Source organism: Ambystoma mexicanum, chromosome 2p, assembly GCF_040938575.1.
Source record: "Ambystoma mexicanum isolate Mex_15411 chromosome 2p, UKY_AmexF1_1, whole genome shotgun sequence".
NCBI lineage: Eukaryota > Metazoa > Chordata > Amphibia > Caudata > Ambystomatidae > Ambystoma > Ambystoma mexicanum.
The window spans coordinates 199,710,652-199,725,415 of NC_090923.1; the positions used below are offsets into that span (position 1 = coordinate 199,710,652).

Sequence of the window (14,764 nt, forward strand, 5' to 3'; positions counted from 1 at the left end):
CACCAGCGAGGTGCCACAGAATGGAGTAGGGTTTAGCTCCTTTGAGCTTCTGATTGGACACCCTGTATGAGGTCCCCTCAGTCTAGTGAAAGAGGGATGGGAAAGCAAAACCTCATCCCCTATACAAGATATAGTGGACTATGTGCTCGGCCTTCGGTCTAGAATGGAAAAGTACATGGAATAGTCAACAAATAACTTAAAGGCCAGTCAGGAGCTGATGAAGCACTGCCACGACCAAAAGGCCACAGTGCCAGTCTATTCTCCAGGCAGATGGTTGTGGATTATGGAGCCTGTCAAACCCAGTGCCCATCAGGACATGTGGACTGGGCCTTATTGTGTGCTGGAAAAGGTCACTGAGGTGAATTGTCTCATTGACTTGGAAGGACCTAAACAGATGTGCAGGGTCTTTCATGTCAACCGGCTAAAACCCCATTAAAGCCGGGATGACTTGCGCATGGCAATAGTGACAGACGGAGAGTCTGAGGAGGAGACCAATCCACTCCCAGACCTCTTGCACACTGAACCCAAAGATGGATAATTTCAAGGTGTCAACCTTGCAACAGACCTGACAGAACAGCAACTAACAGACTCTCGCTGTTCATTGGGACCGTTTGATGGTCTTTTTTCCATGACTACAGGTCGGTCAGACTGGTGCACCAATGATGTGGGCACTGGAGACAGTAAGTCGGTGAAGAGTATGATTCTCTGGATGCCCGATAAAGTCAGGACCACCATCAAGGAGGACATTTCCAAGATGCTGTCCCTTGGAGGTATAGAGCCATCCCACAGCCCCTGGGCTAGCCCAGTTGTACTGGTCCCTAAAAAGACCAGTGGTGGGAAGACTGAAGTTCACTTTTGTGTGGTCTATAGAGTTACAGAGTGCTCAATTATGTCACGAAGACAGATGCACACCCCATTCCTTGGGCAGATGAGCTCATTCACAAGCTTGGCTCTGCCAAGTGGATGAGTACCTTTAACCTCATGGTAGGTTATTGGCATGTCGGCTTGACAGATGGAGCATGAGAGAGGTCAGGATTCTCAACCCTGGAAGGACATTATCAGTTCACTGTGATGCCCTTCGGATTGAAGAATGCCCCTTCCACTTTTCAGCAAATGGTTAACCAGGCTTTGTATGGTCTGGAAAACGTCAGTGTCACCTATTTAGCCAACATCGCTGTCTTCAGCCACACCTGGGAGGATCACTTATCCCACCTGACACAAGTGTTTCAGGTGCAGCAGAATTCAGGTTTGACTATCAAAGCCACAAAGTGCCAGATGGTGCAGAGTACTGTCACTTGCCTAGGCCACCTGGTTGGTAGAGGTAAGAAACAACCTCTCAAAGTGAAGGTACAGGCTGTGAAGGATTGGGATATCCCCACCACAGAGACGCAAGTGAGAGCCTTCCTAGGTCTCACTGGGTACTACTGTTCATTCATCACAGGGTATGGGACCATTGCCATGCCCCTGAATGATGTAACTTCCAACAAGATGCGGAAGAAGGTAACTTGGACCCTTGCCTGTCAAACCTCCTTTCATGATTTAAAGGATGGATTGTGCAAGTCCCCAGTTCTGAAAGTGCCAGACTATGGTCATGAATACATTATCCAGACAGACGCCTGTGATTTTGGGATTGGAGCACTGTTGGCTCAGCTGAACTTTGAAGGGTAGAGCAACCTGTTTCCTACATTAGCAGGTGGTTGTCAAAAAGGGAAAGGAACTGAGCTGTCATAGAAAAAGAGGCATATGCGGTCATGTGGGCCGTAAAGAAGCTGAAACCCTACATCTTTCGGTCTCACTTTATGATTCAATTGGACCACAGGCTTCTGCGATGGCTAATGGCCATGCCAGGGGAGAACCCTGTGCTTTTGTGTTGGGCCATATCCCTACAGGGATTAGATATGGACATCCAGCACAAGCCAGGCTCCCAGCATGGAAATGCAGATGGCCTCAGCCAGTATGTTCACCTTGAAGATGAACCAGACCCTCAGCAGGGTGGTGGTTCACATGTTGAGGCTGGGAGGCGTGCGAGGAAGTCAACCATTCGCACGGGGAGTATGCACTTGCCAGGGCTTTATGATTTAAAAATAAAATGAAAATGACTGATGGGAGATCAAGATCTGAAAATGTATGAGGCGATTCTGCACACCTTTTTCCTGCTTAGCACATGAAACACATAGTGATGTGTACTCCGGGAGGGCACAGGCCTACTGGCGCCGTCCTCCCCTGTCAAGTTCAGCTGGAATGTGACAGCCATACGTACATCAAAGCACCTCAAGAAGGGGGAAGGCCACCCCTTCCTCCATCCAAGAACAGCCTAATTAAAATACCAAAGGCTCCATGGATCTGCCCTACTGCTATCTCAACTGCTAGTTGCAGCGCATACTGACGAGAGTTAATTGAGGCAAGCCTGAAAAGGTGCTTGGTCGCAGGACAGTCAACAGGAAGGTAGGTCTAACACCTCTTTGATATGCAGTGTGTCAATTTGAAGCTAGTTCCCACTTCTCTGTATGAAGGACAGTGAATGGCATGTGTGGGTCCACTAGTACCGTAGACAACCCCTGCAGAGCGGACCCCTTTCAGAGGTAGAAGTATGTGATTTAAGGGAGACAGGAAGTCTGCTCTCATCACAAACCTCAAGAGAGACCTGAGATTTGATCAAGAACATTGGAGCGCTCAGTTAACCAGAGAGACACTTTCATCTGCTACAGACAGGAAGATAAGTGGGACTTCAGAGTACATAGTGTCACCACCTACCTTTCATGTTGCAAAGCACTCTGGTCCTGACCTCACACATAACAGAAGATTGTTGGTGGGGGCCATGGATTGGTTCCTTAAGGTAGGCTTAGCTTGAACCAATCACTGGGGCCCATTTGGCTTTAAAAGAGGCCTGAGCCCCTCATTTACCAGATGATCTGACGACTTTGAAAGGTGTAAGAAGAACGACTCATGTGGACCTCGGCAGATAATCCAGTCCGCTTTACATCTTCCGCCACTGAAGGAAGGCCAGGATTTCCCAAAAGGAAGCAAGATCCCTCCCCTAAACATCTCCCAGGGAACAGAGGGGGATACTGGACTTAGAAGACCCATCCAGCAGCTCCAGAACTGGTACCCAGCCAGCACACAGTGTGCCCTGCTATGTTCTGCCAAAAAAACATCTTAGGTGGGAAGTGCCAGTGAGTCTCTGAACAAAGGACATGGCCTTTACATGTAAGCACTCTCTTCAGCTTTGGGCTGTCCACCATGAAAGGATGCCACAAGCCCTGCTAGGAAGCTAGGAGGAGTGCCACACAGCCATCAACCAGTGTGCATCTTTTAAGGACATTTTCGGGGCAGTTGAGCCCTCAAACCGCAACTGGCTGCACCACTGACTGTTGTCACCTTGCAGTCACTAAAGCTGTCTGAGATGCCTCAATCAGCATTCCAGATCTGCCAACCAGCAAAGAGACAGCGATTCTTGAGCCTGAGCCGCCGTGTAAGCCAGTCTGTAGCCATCTATCCAGCCTTGCTTGCCAAACTGCCTGCTGCCTGATACCCGCAGCTGTTTCCCATCTTGAACTCTGTCGCAGGAGCTGCAAAGCACCCTGGTACCGACTCGACATTGTTGAGCATCAAGAACATCTCAAGCACCAGATACATTGTGGTTCTGTTGCCCTGGTCCTTCTCCGAAGGTCCCCCGTTCTCCCTTGGTACTGTAACCAAATAACCTTGATCAGTTAAGACTGATTGCTTTACTGACTACCTTCCTGTCAGTATCCACAGTGCATCCCTTTCCTTTGTGAACTGTTTGTTTTCTGTGTTCCTTAACAGGGTGGGTTGCATTTTGTTGTTTGCTAGAGCTGTCTGTTGTAATAATAATAAAGTAGATATGTTTTACAACCTTGACTGGACAGTCCCTTTTATTATTGGGTAATAATTGGATTTTTGCTGTGTTGCAACTAACCCACGATACACGACCTAGCTGAGATAAGACTGCCATTCCGTCACCAAAATTGGACAAGGAGGTTTATAATTTTCTTGTGTTCCAATCTGTTCTGATCCCTTCTGGTGTACTAGAAGTGTGGGGCTGATTTATGGTTTAGAAACGGATATTAATCCCTGGACCACTGGTGTCCCAGAAGTTGAGTCATCACAATGTGATCTTCAACAGCATCACCAGATACTTAGCGGTTAACAGGCTCCTGGAGATCCTTCAGTTTGCAATCCCTATCCATCACTCCATTGAAACAGCATTGAACTAATGGTACAAATGCTCACTACTAACCACCACTAAATGCTCTTACTCCTCCATGTCCTTCTTGACATTTCTGCTGTTTTTAATACTGTCAACCTCGCCTAGGTACTTTATACCCACTCCAAAATTGAATCTATGCAACTACAATTACACTTACAGTACGCTTACCTAGATGTCCTAGATGTCTTCCTACTTCTCTGATCTATCATTCTATCATTTTGCCTGCCTTGGAACTTGGATACATCAACTTCCAACCTCTCACCATACAAGTACCCAAATCTGTGTCCTTTTCCACCTACTCTTTACCATCCGCACCTCATCTCTTGGCATGCTGATCTTTTCCAGATTTTTGTACTCAATTTCCAGAAGACACACAGATTTTCATCTCTTTTCCCTCCTTCACGACAGATCTTTTTCAAAGTTCTCCATCTGTGTATCAATTTGTTGTCACTGGGCGGCACTCATTCTTAACTCTCTGAAGACAGAAGTGTTTTACTGCCATGCCTGGATTAACCGTTCCCTTTTCTTTCAACTATATCTCCTTCACCCACTCCCAAATCTGAACACTGGGTGGTCCAATTTGACATTTACTTTCAACTGTATCAGTTTCTGTTGCTACTTCCTCCAGGCTCACTTGTCACCTGTCACGCCACAAAACATTTTCGGAACCAACCATTCTCTTGTTTCCTGTGTTCTTAAATGCTGCATTTTGATGCTGTGTGGTACGTTACTCTTTTCCTATATTCTGGGTATTCAAAGAAGCAGCAGCAACACCCTAGTTCTTGATAAAGGTTTGAGGTTACCCCTCACTCCCCCACCCTGACTGTGGCCTGTTTGGTTTAGGGTTGCCCTCACACCCCCAACTGACGGCAAGCCATTTGCCCCATGGGTTAAGCAAGCTGGGGATTTTCTGCTCCAGGAAAAGAAGGGGCAGAGATGCCCTTCCAACACACCGCTGGTGCTATGATTTATGGGGTAGGAAATGTGACACACTTAGATGGAATTGTCGGGTAAGGAATGTCTTGCACTTTGATGGATTTAATGGTAGGAAATGTGTTGTAGACTGTTAATTGCACAAATACGATGTATTAGGATTGCCCCTTCTATGCTTAAACAGCTTGCCACTGTTCCGAGGCCTTGGTACTGAACCTGACAGTTTCTTAGCTTGCTTATATGTTTACAATACTTGTAATGACAGCCATGGGTTTGAGCCTAGATATTCAGGTTTCTTGGCATTGCAACTAGAAGAAAGCACATGCAGGTTAACACATCTGTTACACTTAGAGCATTTACACCTTATAATGGTTAGCCTGCCCATGATGCTCAAATATATCGGTTGGTAACCCTCCACTGCACTTATAACCTCTTAGGTTAGCCATTGTAACACACAGTGGTTATATGCAGGTATCCTTGATGTTGTACTTAGTAGACTCCTTTGGTTAGCATTTGTATAACTTGGAAGACATGCAGTAAGACTATCAAAGTAACCTGTCTATTGTGCTTTATCGAATCCCATTATCCTAGTTTCTATGGTAGCCAGTCTGTCCCACTTAGAAAATGTTCTAGGACAGCCAGTGCAGACCTAGCTTCGAGAAGCAATGAAGTGCTTTACAGAAGTATACAACAACAGCTCCATAACTTAGTGCTTTACAGAGGTATACAACAGAACAGATATACAGTGGGGGTGGGATACAGAGCGGCACAGAGGAGGGGTACAGCTGTACCGGGTGGCAGGGATGAGATGGACGGGTGGCAGAGAGGAGAGGGAAATGTGGCGTCTACCAAGTCAGGTGGCACGAGGGGTGATGTGATGGGATAGGTGTTAAGGTGGAGAGATTCCTTAAAGAGGTGGGTCTTGAGTTGTTTTCTGAATTGTTGAAGGGTGGGGCTAAGTCTGATGCTGATGCGGAAGAGGTTCCATAGTCTTGGGGCGTAGGCAGAGAAGGCTTGTTTTCTGGTTCTTTCATTTTTGCAGTGGTGCATTTCAAGTCTGCACGTGTCCTGGCTTTTGGTGGTGCACAGTCTGACGGAGATGCTGAGTTTCTCTGCAAGGTCACTAGGTGACCTGAGGGTGACTGCCCTATAGGTGATGCAGCAAGACTTGACAGTGATTTGTGCATGCAGTGGGAGCCAGTGAAGGTCAATGAGGACTGGGGTGATGTACTCCTATCTGCGAAGACTCTTAATGAGGCATGCAGCCGTGTTTAGGACACTTCTCAGGGGTACAAGGGAGGACGAAGGGAGGCCTTCGAGGAGTGCATTGCTCCCACCAGGACCAGTGCTTCAACAGTGGATCTATTGCTGTCTGAGTGAGACAGGGCTTGACCTTCCACAGGAGGGAGAGCTGATACCAAGCTGTCTCAGTTTTCATAGCTAGATATGTTTTCAAGGTGAGGTGTTTGTTGATGTGGAACCCAAGGGACCTGGTGCAGGAGGTGAGCTCAGGTGTGAAGCCCTCAGAGTTCATGGTTGATAGCTAGGTCTGTATGTCTGGGTGTTTGGTTTTGTTAGTGAGGAGTAGGAATTCAGTCTTGGAGGGTTTGAGATTAAAGTATTCACTGGACATTGAAGACTGGATCAGCGAGAGGCAAGTTTTGAGCCTATGGATGTCCTTGATGGAGTCGATCTTGAGGTGTAGCTGTGTTATATTGGTGTTTTGGTGGATGTTGTGCGTGGCTAGGAGGGCTCACAATGGCTCCATGTATAGATTGAAGATCACCAGGGAGAGGATGGAACCCTGCAGGACTCCACCAGTGACAGATAGCATTGGTGATCTAGAGGAGTCCATCGGAACAAACTGCTGACAGTCAGCGAGGCGGGACTTGAACCAACCTTTGACAAGGTTTCTGATCCCCAGACGCCAATTTAGGGTATCTGTAAGTGCCTGGTGGTCTACTGTGTCAAAAGTGGCTGAGAGGTTGAGTAGAACCAGGAGGCAGAAGTGGCCATCATCAAGGATGTTGAGGGTGTCATCAACCACCTGTATGGTTGCTCTCTCTGTGCTGCATCTGGGTTTGAACCCGTATTGGTAGGTTTGGAGGAGATTCTTGGTGTCAATGTGTTGCTGCAGTTGTGCAGCTATTGCTTCCTCATTGATCTTACCAAGGAAGGGAAATTGGGTGATGGGGTGATAGTTACCTAGATTGTCAGGATCCAGAGTTGGTTTCTTTAGCAGAAGGAGGATTTGTCCTGTTTTCCGGGTTGATGGGAAGTTGCCTTGCGTCTGGAATCTGCTGATGATCTCCATGTAGGATAGGAGAACTTCTGTGGGGGTGTCTTGAGGATGGATGCTGGGAGGATGTTGTCTGTATATGATGTGGCTTTGAGGGCGCCAAGGTTTCTACCAGGTACTCTGTCAAGAGTGTCTTGAATGTTGTCCAGGGTGTAGAGATATCACGAAGAGGAACATGAGGTGGGTCTGTGGATGCAGAGCTGGTGTCTATGTGCTGGTGTATCTTGCTGATTTTGCTGATGAAGAAGATGTTGTTAGCAATGAAATTCTTGATGGAGTATGGTATGACATGGGCAGGAAGCAGGTTGACGCAGTGCTTGACTGCTTTGAAGAGGGCTCTGCTTTTGTTGCCAGCTTCTACTATGGTGTTCTGATTGTAGAAGGCCTTGGCTGTGTTGATGAGTTGATGACAGGTTGCTCAGAGTACCTTGAGCAGCGCCAGGTCAGATGCGGTCCTGCAGCAGCGGCAGGTTTTCTCTTGTTTCCTGATTACTCTTTTGCTCAGGTTGACTTCTTGTGTGTACCAGGGTGCTGATGATTTCAGTTTTTAGGAAAATTGTTTCAGAGTTGTGTGTCATTTGATGGAGGCTGAAAAGGCGGTATTGAGTGCTTCCATTAGATAGTCGCAGTTCGGTTGGGGTGTTTTGTCCATTTAAGGCAGAGGTTGGCAAGATCATCTGTGAGGGCTTCCACTGGGAAGTTCCTGAAGGACCTGGAGGTTTGTTTGATGGGTTTCTGGTGGGAGTGCTTCACTGGTGTGGTGTGCAGGATGTTAAAAGGCACGGCTCTGTGATCAGACCAGTCAAGCTGGACAAGAGAGCTGTAGTGGAGGGAAGATGCGTTGATGATTAGGTCGTGAATGTTACCTTTCTCGTGTGTTGGGTCTTTCTTGTGCTGTGTGCGGCTGAAGATGTCATGTAGACTGAGGCGATCTTCTTTCATCAGTTTGGTAGCCTTGTTGCCTGGATGTTAAAGTCACCTAGGAAGATGTTGTTGGCGTGCGTGCAGGACATACTGGTGACCAGGCCGGTGAAGTCTCTGATCAAGGCAGTGTTGGGTTTTGGTGGTCAGTAAATGAAATGGAAGGTGACTGTGTCTATCGGGCAGAGCAGGAAGTGGCAGGAGACAACTTCTAAGGAGCCATTGTTGTCAGCGTCAAGTTTGGTGCAGGGCTACTAGGTCTTGTGGAAGGCCTGCAAGGCATCCAAACTGCCTTGACGGACGGTCTCTGTGTTCGATGCTGTAGCCGATGGGGACAAGGACGTCAAGGATGTTGGCGGAGGTGGGTGTCAGCCAGGACAGAGTAATGAAGATGGCGTCAAGGTCATGTGTGGTGATGTGGTTGGTGATATCTGTCTGTTACATGGGTGATAGCTGAGTTGACGTTGGCGAGGATCAATTTCTGTGTTGTGTATGGTGAGGGGGTGATGATGGTCTTGGAGCTGATGTGGGTGAGTTTGATGCATTGTGGAGTCAATGCCTTGTAGGAGGGGTGATGTTGTTGACATTGCTTGATGATGGTGGGGATAGCTTGTGGGGACAGAGGGAGAAAACACATGCTGCGTGTGCTTATTTGTTGTCTGTGCATGGGTTCAGTCCCTGGGTCCTCACCTTCTGAACAGGTCCAAACTGGAATTGCCCATTTCTTTGTCTGCCCTTCTCTTCAGACACCCTTGATCTAAGAGTTGAGAGCAGAAAGGAATAGGCAGGACTAATAAGGTGGTGGGTATTTTGCCAGGTGACCTATATCCACTTGCATCTGCTTACCAACTGCAAGGAAAAGAGGCTGAAGCACTGCTAAAGTAGGGAAAAAGACTGGCAACCTTGAAGGCCATACTGCCTAGAATAGTCTCAGAAAGTAGCTGACTTTTCTACCCCACAAAAGATCGGATAAGAGAGTGAAATCAAAGATAAGCTCCACCTGAGCTTATGTTGTGCATAAATGCACCACTTTCATGGACATCTGCTACAGGCATGGCTATCCATCCATGCACTTTATAATGCAGCTACGACTGAAATTCTTTCTAGCTGGTCACATAACCACTTGGCACTGAAACTTCAGGCTTCAACACCTCTGTCAATCAGAATATGGTGGCAACCTATGACAAGTTTTGGTATAGCTAGGTACATATCATGTGTCCTGCATTAGCCCTCTGTTGTGCTCTGCCTCAATTCCCGTCCACATGCCTGACCTCTTGGGTTGCTTACTGGAGTCTAGCCAGCCATCCCAAGTCCTGATCTAGGCCAAATGCACACACACACATTTAATGCATCCTCCTAAAATGTTCCCATACCTGGACATCGGTCCCCGAGGGAGTTCCTACCACAACGCACTTTGAGGCCATATAAATGGGAAAATGTACTACATAAATGACTACTACAACACAATACAATACAATAAATGCAAAAATAAATAAATACATACCTGGGAACATTCACAGCATCCACCAATGAAGATCATTTATGTATAACCCACTTACATATGTGAGGAATTACCATCTGGAAAATGTACAAATTCCTAACCTTTTTTCATTTTTATTGAATAATAAAATGATGCGGCTAGTTTCATCTCAGATAGGGTAATCTGCTCTTCAGAGTCCCCTTTCCCCACCTCCACGATAATAGTATGTATCTGTGGCTTGCTGCATCAGTATCCTGAGTCGCAGTACTGTATCCAAATGACGATCATCTGTAGCCCATAATGTTGGCAGGATGATCTCTAAAATAAAGCTATGCCTGAGTTTCAGCAAGCACGGTGCATGGTACTAATTATGATCACGGCCGCCACATCCAACTGATATCACACATGTGTCAGCTCCTGTGAGTCAGAGCTGCTGTGCAAGGTGATGTGAATTCTGGTCAGCAGCGTGTAGCCGGCCAAAATGGTAGGACAGGGACCTGGAGGGCCTGACCTTCTCTTTGATCTCTTTGTGAGGGGAGATAACACCCTCTGTCTAAGACAGCCACACAACAGGCAGCTTGCCTGGGCTGGGGTATCAAAGGATAACACCCATTCAAAAGGAGTAGCCTCACACCAGGGTGCTGCATATCTAAAGGCCTTTGTTCTCAGTGGGAATGGAAGGGGTTGAAATTAGGATAGGCAATAGGGCTCTCTCTTTCCTGTCCCCTCCACTTCATCTGGAGCAAAGCACTTTGGGGGTGACATCAGACGGGCAAAATCCACACCTTTCAACAGCATGGATTGGACCACTAAAAGAGATTAACTGTTCGCCAATCACCTGGGGACTTTTGCTTTAAAAGAAGGGATACCCCATCCCTTATGCAGATTTGCTCAGTTCCCTCAGATCTTTTAAGGCCACAGATGTGTGTTCAAGATCTCACTGGACTTCCTTTGGGAAAGTTGAACTTTTCAAAGCTCTCAGCTTAAGGTGAAGAAGGAATCATCCAAGAAAGGAGGAAGATATGTTCCCTTCCCACTGCTGTGGATCAAGACCTACCACTCTGCACTGGAATCTTCTGAGCTGTGACAGCATACCCTGAACGGAACCATCCTATCCTCGAGTCCCCCTGAGTGGGGTTAGATGCTGCCAATTCATGAGCACCTTTGACCTCATGGCAGGGTACTGGCAGGCTGGTCTGACTGATCACGCACAAGAGAAGTCCCCATTCACCACCCCAGGTCAGCATTATCAGTTTACAGTTATGCCCTTCAGATTAAAGAAGGCCTGTGCCCCCTTCCAGAGGATGATAAACCAGGTCCTAAGGGAGCTGGACGACTTTAGCATCACCTAATTAGAAGATGTGGCGGCATTCAGAAACACCTGGGAAGACCGTCTATCCTATCTGGTAAAGTTGCTTCAAGCCATGCGAAGGTTGGCTTGACTATCAAGGCATCCAATGCCAGATAGAGCAGGTTACTGTGATTCACTTAGGTCACCAAGTAGGTGGCGGTAAGAAGCAGCCTCTCCAAGCCAAAGTCCTCCCGGTGAAGAATTGGAATGTCCCCACCACCCAGACACAAATGAGGGCCATCCTACGCCTCACAGGTTATTACCAACCTTTTATTACAGGTGTTGTGACCCTTGCAAGTCCCTTAAACAATGTCATGTCAAAGATACTGCCAAAGAAGGTTACTTGGACCCCTGCGTGTCAGTCATCATTCCATAAGTTGAAGGATGGCCTGTGCCAGGCCCCCATTCTGAATATCCTGGAGTTTGGCAAAGTTTATCATCCAAACAGACGCTTGTGAATTTGGCAACAGTGCGGTATTAGCACAACTGACTGAGGCAGTAGAACAACCTTGTGCGTACCTGAGTAGGCGCTTGACCAAGCGAGTGCGCAACTGGCCACCATCGAGAAGGAGGCATTTGTGGTAGTTTGAGTGGTACACAGCTGAAACCCTTCATTCTTGGGTCTCACTTCACTGTCAAAACAGACCACATATCTCTAAGGTGGCTTATGGCCATGTAGAGATAACCCCAAGTTACTGCATTGGGCTACATGCCTATAGGCACAGACACAAAGTAGGGGTGCAGCACTCAAAGACAGATGGCCTCAGTCTGTACTTTCACCCGGATGATGTACCAGACCCTTAGAAAGGTGAGTCTCAAGCTTTTTTGCATGGGAGGCATGTGAGTAACACCATATGGCAAGGGTGCTAAGCCCTGGCTTTTTTGATTGTTATTAAATAATAATATGATGCTGGTAGTTCCATCTCAGAAAGGGTAATCTACAGATCAGATTGCCCTTTTAACAGCTCCATGTCAATAGCATAGTATGTATCAGTGGCCTGCTGCATCATTATCTTGTGTTGCAGCACCTACTCTACCCATTGCATCAAGTAGGTCCAGATGTTCCAGATGCCCATGTAACAATGAACTTGACAGAAAAGTCTCTGCCGCACAGGGACGGAATATAAAATATTCACCCCTGTACCACAATGACGTTGATCATACACAGTCCATGATGGTGCTGGATAATCTCTTAAATAAAGCTATGCTTGATAATACTTATGATAACGGCTGCTGCATTCCATTGGATATTGTGCATGTGTCAGCCCCTGCGAGTCAGCGTCACTGTGGAAGGTTATGTGTATTCTGGTCAGCAGGGTGTAGCCTACCAAATGGCAGAACAGGATGTCTTTGTGAGGGCAGGTAATGCCCTTGGCCTGATAAAGCCAGAGGAGGCATATCACACCCATTTAAAAGGAGTAGTCTAACACCAGGATGCTGCATCTCTAAGGGCCTTCATTCTCAGTGAGAAGGGAGAGATAGTGATAGGAAGGAGGGCTCTTGTCAATGGATGTAGACTTCCACCATCTTGCTTCCCACTATCCCACTCTCTGTTTCCTGTGCCCTCCACTTCCTCTTCGGTGTGACATTGGAAGGGTAAAGTCCACGCCTTTCAAGAGCAGGGATTTGACCACTAAAGCAGGCTAGCTTTAGGCCAATCACTTGAGGACTTTCACATTTAAAAGAGGGGGTCTCCCAACCCGAATGCAGATTTGCTCAGTTTGTGTCAGATCCTTTATGGCCGCAGATACGTTCTGAATATCTCACTGGACCTTTTGAAAGTCCTCAGCCTGAGGTGAAGAAGGAATCATCCAAGACAGAAGAAAGATCTGTTCCCTACCTACTCCCGGGGCATATCGGAAGTGGCCTCTGCTGTGGACCAGGACCTACCACTCTGCACCTTAATCTCCTGAGCTGGGAGAGCAGACCCTGAACAGAATCATTCCTCAAGTCCTCTTGTGTGGGCCTCACAGCAACTGCAGGGCCAGACCAGCCGAAACGCCCTGTTCTGCTGCATCATTGATCGCACATCGATGCACCGAAGATCACCACTTCCATGACCATTGCCTACCGACTTGAACCGCTGGAGCAAACCTGTTAAGGTATGAAAAATATAATGTGCAATTATGTCTAATGAATAGAGAAGGTACTGTGACATTGTAGGGTGCTGATATTTCCTACCCAAGCCTTGTAACCACTTCATTGGACATTATCAGGTAGCATTTTCAATGCATCATCATACTGAGAAATATATTTGTACTTTGATTGGCAGGAATTAACCAATATTGTTGAATTTATTGGAGGATCTCCACAACTGTAGTAATCTAGAACGTGTCAACACAAATCTTTATTTTAGTGTTTCATTGTTTCTGATGTCACACACTTACTAGCCATGTTTCATTTGTGTTGTACAAAATATAATTATCCATCCTAAATAGAGGGGAACATCTACTTTTTATTTTATGAACTGCTGTTGTATAATGGCCTACATATAGCTGTTTGAATGCAATGTGCACCACTGTTTACACAGGTAAAAACAAATATTACAAATAACTTGCCATCTGGATTTCTGCACTTTTACCCACAGAAGGATTGAGCCCCAACAAAATGGAGAGTCTTCTTGTGTCACAAAACCTCTAAATTGCCAAATCTATTCTCATGAAGTGATTGGATAATCTGACAGGTTTGCATACCTATAACCTTGCAGACCGTCAGTTATGTTTAAATGTAGTGTTGGCACTGGTTAAGAGAGTTGAGACATTCACTTTCTTCAGGGTTTAGTGACATTGGTGATTTTGATGGTGAAAACGAGTAAAATGTGTTGTATGCTTCTCGGGGAGACAACGGGTCCTGTGGTGTGGCACATGGGGCATCAGGTGTTGCCAAATATTACAAATGTCAATGACAAGCAATGTAATGAAACATATAATTAGATTAAAGGGAGGTACTTCAGGGGTGCACGTTAAATTAATCCTTCTTTAATATGAATGCACAAACCAACAATTCCGAATGTGCACACCAAGTGTAAGACATATCAGATATCCAGTTTTACAGAACACCAAAAAGTCATTATGGATGTAGGGAGGTTAGCAGAGCCCAAGGTCATGGCACTAAACTGAGGTTTTGGTCCTTTCAAAGACAGGCCCTTCATAAGGATCAGGGAACTAACTTGAAGACGGTTGTCAATATTTTATGACCACAAGGGTATACCATGCCTTCGCCCTTCTCCTACTATGAGGAACTACTTGAGGTTCATCATGGTGCAGAACAAGTATTAGCCTATGCATTATTCTCTTGCTTGACTTGCTTCATCGAGGTACGGCCATGAATGTCTTTGTCCACTCGCCAGAGCTTTGGGAACAGCTTGTGTCATTGGTGCTCCGCTAAACTGATGACGCATCTGCAGTGAGCATAGCAGGTGGCTGTCCGGCTCCTAATGAACATCCAAAACCTTGAGAACACCTAGCCTGGGCTGGCCTTGTTGCACCAGCTTCTGATTAAAAATAGAGTGATGTTCAAATCTATGTGCTTGTTTTGCAAACTATTGTT

At 46.6% G+C, this 14,764-nt stretch overlaps 1 protein-coding gene across 1 annotated transcript in view; it reads right to left on the minus strand.

Annotated features, from left to right (window-relative positions):
• The window catches only part of LMCD1 (LIM and cysteine rich domains 1), a 379,546-nt gene that overhangs the window by 39,268 nt on the left and 325,514 nt on the right, over window positions 1-14,764 (minus strand). The gene's annotated exons all lie outside the window — the stretch shown is intronic.